The sequence below is a fragment of the Calonectris borealis genome, chromosome 7 (genome assembly GCF_964195595.1).
Source record: "Calonectris borealis chromosome 7, bCalBor7.hap1.2, whole genome shotgun sequence".
In the NCBI taxonomy this organism is placed as follows: Eukaryota; Metazoa; Chordata; class Aves; order Procellariiformes; family Procellariidae; genus Calonectris; species Calonectris borealis.
The window spans coordinates 34,046,160-34,056,792 of record NC_134318.1 but is presented as its reverse complement, the minus strand read 5'-3'; positions in this window follow the sequence as shown (position 1 = coordinate 34,056,792).

Below are 10,633 nucleotides of genomic sequence, written 5' to 3'. Positions count from 1 at the left end.
CATCCTGCACTCCTGAAAAATCAATGCAAAAAGACTCTATTCTCTAAGCTGGTGTCTTAATGAAGTTTGGAGCAACATCCCTATTTTGCTCGATGGAAATGTCTGAGGCCATAGGAGATGCTCCCATCTCCCAAAGTCCTTTGAACAAGGAGCCCCAACAAGTGGAGAGACCAATTTGAACAGATTTTTCAGTAGCACTGAGAAATTTAATTATCTCAAATTTGTGAGGAGGGTTTAGTCTTGGTTAAAAAAAAAAAAAAGTTCCCCAAAATATTGTCGAAAAGGTATAAAATAAGATTAATGGAGAAGTAACTCTGTGTGTGTGTGTGTGTGTGTATAAGCATGCTAGAGAATTCTTTTATCTTATTGAAAGACATTTGATACTTATTAAAAGATTATTGCTTTAAGGCATATTTTGATTTTCTGCCTAAGACTGTGTGGAGAGTCTTGCTACTGAGATAATAACAAAGAAACCTTAAACATGAAAAAAATACCCACATGAAAGATAATATGTTCCCTATTAGTACTGGTATCATTTTCCGTGGGATTACTTCTCTCCAAATATAACAGAAGTTTAAAAGTAAAAGCCCTTTTCCAGTAAAAAGAGACACCACACAGTAAGTTTGAACTTTTTTTTTTTGTTTTCAAAACTGCTGGTGTGTGATACTTCATTAAGCAATTATCAAGTGACTATTTACTTCAAAAATGTATTTACAGTTTCAAGATCTACGCTAAGGAGAATACAATCAACCATGCTGCATATATCAAGACATACAGAGTTAGACAAATCTATTAGGCATGCCCCAACAATGCTTTTAAAACTTGAGAAAGCTACAGTTTTTTCTGCTCTTAGATGAAAGAGTTTTGGGGAGCCGAAGAGCAATCATGTGCAATTTTAGAATGATTGAAACCTTTTAGAAACTTGTATATGTATTTGATGTATTTTTTTATATATATATATTTGATGTGTGTGTGTTTTTACTTTGGTGTTTCTAGTCTCAGTTTACAGCACCTTGCTTTCTGCCTTCAGACCTTGCAGAAAGCTGGAGAGTCAAGCATAACGTGGGTAGAAGAAAATTTCAATCAATAAGACGGCACAGCTGTAAATATAAGCTCCTTTTAGCTGCAAAACTGTTAGTTTAGAGGAGTAATTTAATTTTTATTGAAGATAATTAAAGTCCATTTGAATTGATCTAGGTGCAGGAGATGATAACCTTCTTTGGGGGAAAGGAAAACAATTACGGTACATAAAACTAAATAAACAGCATGGAAGCAAAAGACCATCCCAAATTTATGGACCCTTCCTAGTGTACAATGTACTGAAGTTTAAATACCACATTAATAACCTCCTGAGCAGGGAGACATTTTAAATACATGCCTGATTAGTGAAATGGCACATACAGTTCATTTTCCTATGAAGATGTGCAAATATATTATTTACTCAGAAGCATTTACGCATTAAGATTTAGACGAATATTTTCTGTGTTATAACCTACACTTATTTCAACAACATCCGTCACTAGAATAACTGTGCTGCCTGTATGAACATGTATATTCTCATTTGTATGAACACTGATAAGCAGGTTATGTGGAATACATTTAGAAGAAGAAAAAATAAATAAATAAAGCTGTGATTTCCCCCCCCCCTTTTTCTTTCACAGAACAGAAAGGTTAAGGGATCACTGAGTGAGGTAAGAAGTTCCTTGGCATTAGAGGGAGACTGCAGATCAAGAGAATATTATTTTAATAGCAAAATAAAATCTCTTTAACATTCAGTACCTCCTTTGTTTCATCCAGGACACTAGGCATTAGAAAAGGGACACAGCCCTAGGAATGTAGCAACCCAAACCCCATTAAACATGCATGGGGAAGATTTCCAGCCTGCTGTGCAGGGAGTTACATGCCCAGGCTCTGTTAACAACAGTAATTGTGCATATAATTTCCTGTGCGTTGCTCTGAAAATTCACCCTACAGACTTTAGCTCCATGTCAAGTAACTCAGCAGCCATTTATTATATTCCGAGGGCGGAAACCAGAACTTTGAAACTGCAGGATGGAAGCGGTTGCCTTTTGCTCCCCTCCGTGTCTCACACTTTTCCCAGTCTCGATCAACCGAGGGGAAGCTCTGAGGACCAGGTCCTCAGGCGAAGGGGGAGCACATCTCCAAAGGATGCAGGGTCTCCTGGGCGGTGATGGCTCCCTGTACCTGGTCTGGGCTCTGCAGCACTCATGTTGGTCCATACTGGGGTCAGCAGATGTCTGCCTGCAGACAGTCCTCTCTGGACCTTGGTTTCACCTCCGGGGACCTTGCAGAGGCCTGGAGGGTGTAGTCCATGCGTGGGTGGCCCGTGGAGGAAAGGCGCAGCTGCAGCGTGGTGCAGGGCTCATACCCACCGGGGCCAGAACAGGGGAGAACTGGCAGCTCCCACACGGGAGAAACAAGTAAGCTTGCCTAAAGTGACAGACTCAAGGTGCTTCGATAACGGGTTTGAATCAGACTATGAAATCGCGAGTGGCTGACCCCAGAGAACGGGCTGGTGCTGAGGTCCTCCCAGGGATTCTGGATAAGGGGAATCACTAAGAAAAGTTACCAGGACAGAAGGTGCAAGTGAAGCTCTGAGAGGAAAAGTTTGGAGTAGGAAACCCAGCTGAAAGTGCTCCAGTACCAGGCACAACCATGAGGCATGCCAAGTAGCCACAGCTGCCCTGGAAAGCTCAGAGTTTTATGGGCTCAGACCACAGAATCACCAAAATAAAAACTTTCTGTCCAAAATGCCAAGCCGTCTTCCCTGGCAGACAAGCAATTAAAAGTTTCGCTTCATCTGCTCACAAAAGAGTGAAAGCAGAAAGCAAAATGGAGACTAGATCTGAGGACACTGCAGAATCAGGGCAAGCCATGAAGGTAACTTGCTGTAGGAGACCACTGGGCTCCAGAAGATCTTACAGTGAATTACGTTGAATAAGACCACCCCCCATCCCCATCTAGTCCTCTGTATTTCGATACTAATTTTAAGAAGTACACAAATTAATCATCCACATAAGTATGTACACACTCAAGCATCCAAACCACCAGTCTGACCGCGAAACTAAAGAATCCCATCTTCTCCACCGTGCTCCTCAGCAAACCACCCCCTCAGCCACTCTCTTAGCACCAGAGGGAAAGGACGTGGGGAAAAAGCAGAACAAAACCAAGATGGTCTTGGCACAGTGTGCCCACAAGGTTAGGCTGTGATCCACTAATGAATAAGATTCTCCAGGGAACAATCCCACATCAGTAGGTGGAACGGCTAATCTAATAGGTTTCTTCCACATCTAAATTCTATAATGGTGTAACTTGCAGCAGGGAGCATGTGATCACTCTTTGAATAAGCAGTGGGAGGGGAAAGGATATGTTTAATGGCCAGAATTAGTTTCCTTACATTGGTTTCCCGAGCCATTGTGCAGAATATGCAGCCTAAGAGTAGCGCGAGACTTTTTTTTTTCTTTTTTTTTTTTGATTTTGAAATGGGTACACATCAAATACACCCATCCCCCAGTCACAAGAAAATTCTCGCCACATGCTTCTGTCCTCCAGACTTACACAGCATTTTATTGTATGGAACACATCAAAAGGGTTTGGTTCCCTTGTAAAAGTTTTACAGGAAAATCATTGAAGAGCAGTGTAACTTTTTTTTTTTTTTTAAATTCAAAACTAGAACCAATATTCTGGATTCCCACACTTTGGTGTGGACTCAGAGAGAGCTGTGCTTTTCTGTACAGTAGAGCAAAAATACAGACCCTGTATAATTAGAATTGCAGTCATGGCCTGTGGGATCTAGTGATTTGGACATATTTTATTTAACCAGCTTAGTAAAAGGTAATATTCAGCAGCTGTGATCTATAGCAGAATTACAATTTTCAGGGTCAAGGAGGGATTTTGATATTAGGAGGTTGGGCAGAATTGCTGTAAAATCTCATGAGCTGTCGTTAAAAATAAATGAGAAAATAGGTTATCCAAGAGTCATTGTAAGGGAAAAATCAATAGGCAGTGTCTATTCACTTGGGCTATCAAAATCCTTGAAATTTGAACAAAAGTTTCACGTTTAGTGTGCTGTAGGTTTTGAAATGTAAGTGGTGAATGCTCTGTGGGTACAAATTCATTGTGCTGTGCATTCAAACAAGGAGAAACCCTTCTGAAGTTCTGGAGTTCTCTATTAAGACAGTATAGTTCCTTCGTCACTAAGTCAGACATGTAAAACCGTTGCCAGCGGAACTTCAGAAGCAATTTTAGCTAACTGATGACAAATTCTCTCTTGGAAATACATCACATTTCTTTATCTCACCTTGCTCCTCTGGGGTTCCCTCCCGCCTCTGGCTCCCAGCAGATGCGGAAAGGGGCTGCAGCCCTGGAGCCCGGGCAACCTTCTGCAAGCACGCTCGCCTGCTGCGAAACTGCAAACGATGGGGATTGGAAAAGAGCATTATTGATAATTCGGAGCAGTACACATAATTGATATGGAAAGGGAGTATCATCCTCATTCAGAAACAATTAACTTCCCCCTCCAACACAGCAGTTCAAAGAAGCCTCAGCCTTTTAAATATGAATGAGTATAACTTCAAAATATGCAACTATTAGCTATTGCAATATACACATGGAGTAGGATTTTTTTTTTTGTATTCTTGTAGCTACCAAATTTAAGTGTGTCGTGGACGCAGATGTGCAGGCGCAGAAGTCGCGCGTGGACTCCAATCAGTTAGAAGTGGGAAGGGGAAAATGAGAGGTTCACACTGCTATTGGATTGTATTATTTTATTTGAGCCACAGCCTGATACAACCCAAAAGTCCAGTTAATTCTTGGTTTAAGACAGACAACTGAGACTTTACTGAACATACAAGAATTAGCAGAAACACTCATTGCAAACGGACATCCAAAATGAAAGCCTTTCCCCAAAGCTCAACAACACCGAGGAACCCAACAGACTCTTCTGCAGAAGCCTGATGAAGATTTGTACATCGTTAATTTGATTGCAAAGGGTGCATGTTAAATAGAAAAGAACTAAGTTTGTCACTGTCATCTGAATCCATTCAGTCAGTTCAGCAAAGGTATATTTAACTAAAATATGAAACAGACTTGCTAACGCCGCATTATTTTCTCAGGCTTACAAAGTTAAAAAAAAAAATTAAACTGAATATAAATGACTTTGAGCATTTTTTATGACACCCACAGCCTAAGTGATCCAGATAATGTAATCTAACCATCATTAGAAACCATGAAATTACAATTCCTCCGGGATGGATATTTATCTCTCTGTTACATACAGAGGGGCGATTAATTAGTAGCTCTTTCAGTGTTTAACATTACTGTGTACTGAGGCTGATTAAAAACTAACTACAGAACAGCTATCATAGCTAACACGTAATCTGGGGAAAGTTTAGATGGGGCATGAAGAAGCACCTTAAAAAGCAAACTTTAGAAAATGTACTCTTAGAAGTAGGTAGCTTCAAAGTCAAAACCCAGGCTTCTCTCTAATTTCTATTACACACAGTAATCATGACAATTACTGAGATTCCAAAAACCTCAATATTAAAAACAACTAAACCCACGTCAAATATTTTTGCAAAGCGGTAACATTCACAGAATACCCATTAGTTTTCAAGGAATGTATACAGCGCGCAGTCATGAAGTGAATCACACAGCAATGTCTTGAATGGCTTATTCTGAAACGTAAATGGGCGCGTTTGCTGGGGCATGTGTGTGTGTACCCTGTACAGACAGCACAGCGCGCACACGCTGTGTGGGCTAAATTCATATTTCGGGTGTAATTTCACTGGCTCGTGTGGAATGCACCAAAGATGTGTCAACGCGTGTGCGCAGACAGTTTCCTTCGGGATCTCACCAGGGACAAGAGGACATGGATAATTTCACTTTGGGAGGAATAAACAGAGGCAACTTTAGTAGGTTTGATTTCCAGAGCATTCCTACTGTGAATGAAAATATTGGAGGAATTTCATGCAAGGGCAGCTGAAATACCAGAAAAATCCCAAATCGTTAGTCATTATTTTGAAAATAATTTCCTGTTTTGGCACCACCGTACCTAGGTATGCACACTGGTATGTTTGGGCTGGTTGAGAAGAAAGAAGAACTTCAAAAGCAGATGTGAACAGCTCAGCAAAAAGACCAAGGTAACCCTGGTTTATTTAATTTTTTGAAACTATCAGCTGAGATCACCAGTCAGTATTGGACATAGATCATATTTTAGTGAGGATACACAGAAAGAAATTAGAAGTACTTTTAAAACAAAGTGTAAGGAAGGGACACATTACCACCCCCACCCCCCCGGTCCAGGTCCCAAAGAACTGAGCCACTGATTCCTGATCCTCTCCGTTGTGTCGAGTATTGTGTAGATGCTGCTCTCTTCTGGCTGCCTACACAAATTTTAATATGCAAAATGTTAATAAAAAGTGAAATAAAAGGCTGCAAAAATCAAACATGGCCTCAACGTGCCGAGGGTAATGGAGCCACCCCCGAGGCCTCACCGTGGAGAGGTGACCCCTACCCAGCCGCTTCCTAGTTCTGCTCCAACATCACACTGACCAGGAGCTCCTCCAAAATTCCCCGTCTTCCTGCGTACCTCGCTCAGGACGGCCCAAGTTCATATTTGGAGGCAAGGGGAAGGCAAGCTCTTATTTTTCAAGCTGGAGATGGCCAGCGCTATCTGCTGCAGGCACCTGTCAGCCGCACCACGCAGGGCAAGGGGCACAGCTGCTAATGCTGCTGGGGTTGTGCGTTTCGCCATTTCGCGCTTCATGACAACCTGAGTAGCAATAGCTCAGTGTCACTGTCTTTCAAAACCAAGGACAACTGAAACCCAGTGAGAAGATTAAAAAAAAAAAACAAACACCAAAAAACTTTTAAACTCTCGAGTGACCATTGCATCAGGACAAGGATCTTTGAGCCCACCCAGCACAACCAAGCTACCCAACCAAGCATATCACTGGTCACACACCCCCTGCTTCAGAGAGAGCAGAGGAGGAGCCAGAGTCCTTCAAATAGGTTGGAGGTAGGAACTAAAAAGTCACCACGGCATCCCATTGCTCCACTGTGGGGATGCAACAGGGTAGGACATTACTGGGGTCCAAGGTGACCCCAAGATGGTTGACTTCCTTCCACCCTCTAGCTCCACTGCAGCTCCATGCTACATATGTGTCCCTGTCAGGCACTCCTGACCACCCTCTCGGCAGATTCCGTCAGGCAGATCTAATGGCCCTGCTGGGTCATTCCTGTGCTTCAGAAGAGGTGCTACGGTTACTGCTCCATCCATCCCATCTGCCCATGTGATAACATCATGTAACTGTTGCCTGAGAAAAGGCTCCTCCGAGGGCAGGTGGGACCTGTGGACAGTGTGAGTTCAGACTGTCATAGGCACCCAAGTCACCAGTCTGAGCTTCAGGATAGCTGAGGCACGGCATGCAAGCCAAAATGTCTCATCCTAGAGACAGAGGAAATCAACCAACACAGACTTAAACCCATGCTGATTTGTCGTCCTTCCTAAGGTTTCTTCTTAAAAGATAAAGCTCGTCGCTAACCCAAGGGACAACATCTGGCTACGTTCGATGTCACTGGAGCCCCACTGTCACTCAGCTGGGACACAAGGCTTGGGCTGAAGCCTTGCGGAGGTGAGAAGTATTTTCCCTGGTGAGAGACCAACTGCTCTTGGCGGAGGAGGACGCGAGCTCTGCGGCCGTGCGTTTGCCTGGCACTGGTTTGCTTCTGCTGCGGGATGGAGAGGAAGCACAGTCCTCGCGGCGTCTGCGGGACTCGCAGGGATATCTGTTACAATTCATTAAGTAGCACTCTAAGAAGTTACAATAATAACATTTCAACAGGGTTTCCAGAGGGAGTCTCAGAAACTAGAGGAAAAGCCGGCAAGTTTCAATCCATTTATCAAAGCACTTCAAGACAGATGAAACAGCAGAGCTGCTTAGTGAGGAATGTCTCTCTTTCTGGGTGTCCAGAGCATTTCAGTAAATAAAAAGCTCTTTAAAAATAAGTCAATACAATGGAATCCCTTTTGCCTTTTGCCAGCGCTTGTATTACACTTACACCCAAATGACCCTCCTACCTATAATACTGCAGCATTTACATACACATCAAATGGGTGCTTTTCACTTACATAATACATTTAATCCAAGGATTACAGAGCACATAATATATTAAACATTACACCACCTCGTGAGGTAGGTTAGCATTAATGAAGTTGCAGTGGGTAAACTGAGGCACAGGCTAGCTTTATGACTTGCCTGTGGTCCCACAGGCAATCAGCGGAAAAGTCATTAAGACGCTCTTCAGACAAACAGCAGACACACATATGCACATACTCGTATGGGTAAAATAGACCGATCCACGTTCTCAAAAGCAACTTTAGCTACCCATCCAGAGACAGTCAGGTCCTGATTTTCTGAGGGCAGGAGAACAAAAGGCAAATAGGAGAAGATAAAAGGAACGGAAAGCAAATATTTGCTGTTAGAAATGAAGTTTTTTGTATGCCAAATTGTGTACGCAAAACAAGAGGCATCCAAAACTGAAGGGCACTTTAGATGCCGGTCTCCAATAATTTGATTTTCTGAGTAAAGATTTTTCTAGACCTGCAACAGGGGTTTTGTTAGGGTTTTGTTCAATAACGTCAGTTTATATTTAGCTTTCGTATAGCAGATAGAGAAAAAAAAAAATCTTTGGTTAAGGTCTTTGAGCCAAGCATCTAGGATAAAATTTTCAAAAGCACTCAACAGTGGCTTTTGAAAACAGAATTAGGCTAGTTGCTGAGACAAGCTTTGAAAGCTACCCCCTACCTCCTTTAGCATTTTAACTGAGAGCTGATTTCCTCGGTTATGGTACCGTTCCCCGTTTTAGTCTTCCCGTCTCACGGCCTTCACCAGTATCGCTAAGCCAAGTTGGATTTAAAACCAGGAAAAGAAGCAGGAGACTGGGCGATGCGGGAGCTTGTGGTCATGACCTCCCCGGCATGTCTGCCGCCCGAGAGTGGTGTAGCTGGACACCGGGATGCTCCCTGGGTGGCTCCCACTTTCCAGCCAGCCTTTGTTCTCTTTGTGGGAGCACTGGCTAATAGAGGTGTACACCCTCTGCCTGATGGTTAGGTGAGGCTGTAATTACCTCAGTAATAAAGGTCTGATTCTTCCCTGCTCTGCACCTCCTCGGCTGGTCAGGAATACTTGTCTAAAGTGGGTGCAAAATGCTACCAGATCAGAAAGATGACATTTTACATCAATGGAAATGACCAGGTGTAAGGAACAAAGGCCTACATAACAATGCTCTCAACTCTGTTCTCCTTTAATTAAGTAGTTCCTCGGGCAATGGCACTAATGAGGCCTTGTTTCCTCAGGGTTGGATTCTCTAGTATCTAAATGGGATGTGAGCTTTTCCTGGGGAGAGAGGCATTTATAATTTCTCCCTCCCAGGTAGTGTCCAATTTGGGTGGATGTCATGCTGCAGCCTTTCTCTTGGTGGGGACGCCAGTGGGACTTCTCTTGGCTGCTCATTTTCCTGAAACCTACAGGATTTTTTGAGAGCTCTGCTCTTCTGTTAAATTCGGCTGAATTTGGTCAAAGGGCTCAAAGTTAGCAGGGGATAAGAAGAAAAATGCATCAAATGAGACAGAGCAAAGTCATAAACTTGTTCTACTAGGAAGAGAAGGTTAAATACTATTTTTACTTACAAGTAAGTTTTCTATTGTGTGGTAAACTCATAGGGTATTTTTTTGCTGCTTTGGTAGGCATGCCTGGCTGCAACTCCTGCAAGCGGTATCAATAAAGGGAGTAGGTACAAATGAATACACGCAAGCAGGGCATGCAGCTCAGGGAAGATGTGACGTTACTTAGCTGGGTGCAGAAGAGAACTGGAAAGTTCATTAAATCCACAGAAGCAGCGATTATGTTCACTGGGGACGGTGCTGACCCAACAAGGTCATGGGTCTGAGCGGAGAAAGCAACTGAACAAAGAAGCAGCAAGAGAAGGTTTTCTTTGGGCTTGGTCCAGGACAGCAGTCGCAACATGGCAGCCAGCGGGACACGTGCACCATAAAGCTGGCAATGCAGGCTTGGCGTTATGATCAACCTCTCTGGCCACAAGACAGCAGGGACAGCCCCCTTTCCTGCACACTTTTTAATGGCTCAGAACTGCTTAAGGCCTTTTAAAATGTATAAAACTTCCCCTTTCTAACACTGCTCTCTGGCAGCACAGACACGCACCTAATGCTTTCACTTCACACCTTCCTGAATGTCCCATTAATGAATAGGCACTGGCCTAGCGAGAAACCTGACATCAGCTTGTAGTGTCCACATCCTTCATCGGCTAAGCCACCACTGCAACCTAATATCTCTTCTTGTGATAAAGCCAAGGCTAAAACCACCGAGGAAGCACCCAGGCTGCACTCCTGGAATTGCAGCATAAAGCTGCAGCAGTTCCCCAAAACACCACAGTGCCTGGGTGGTGGAGAGGTACCAACTGTGGATGACACAGCTCCTCACACTTAGCCAACCCCACAGAATAAGCAGCATTTGTAGGTTATGTAGAGTTTTTTACAAAATTATAGCTGCCTGGGGAAAAGCGGACTACCCCCAAATCCACCCTGAGATGC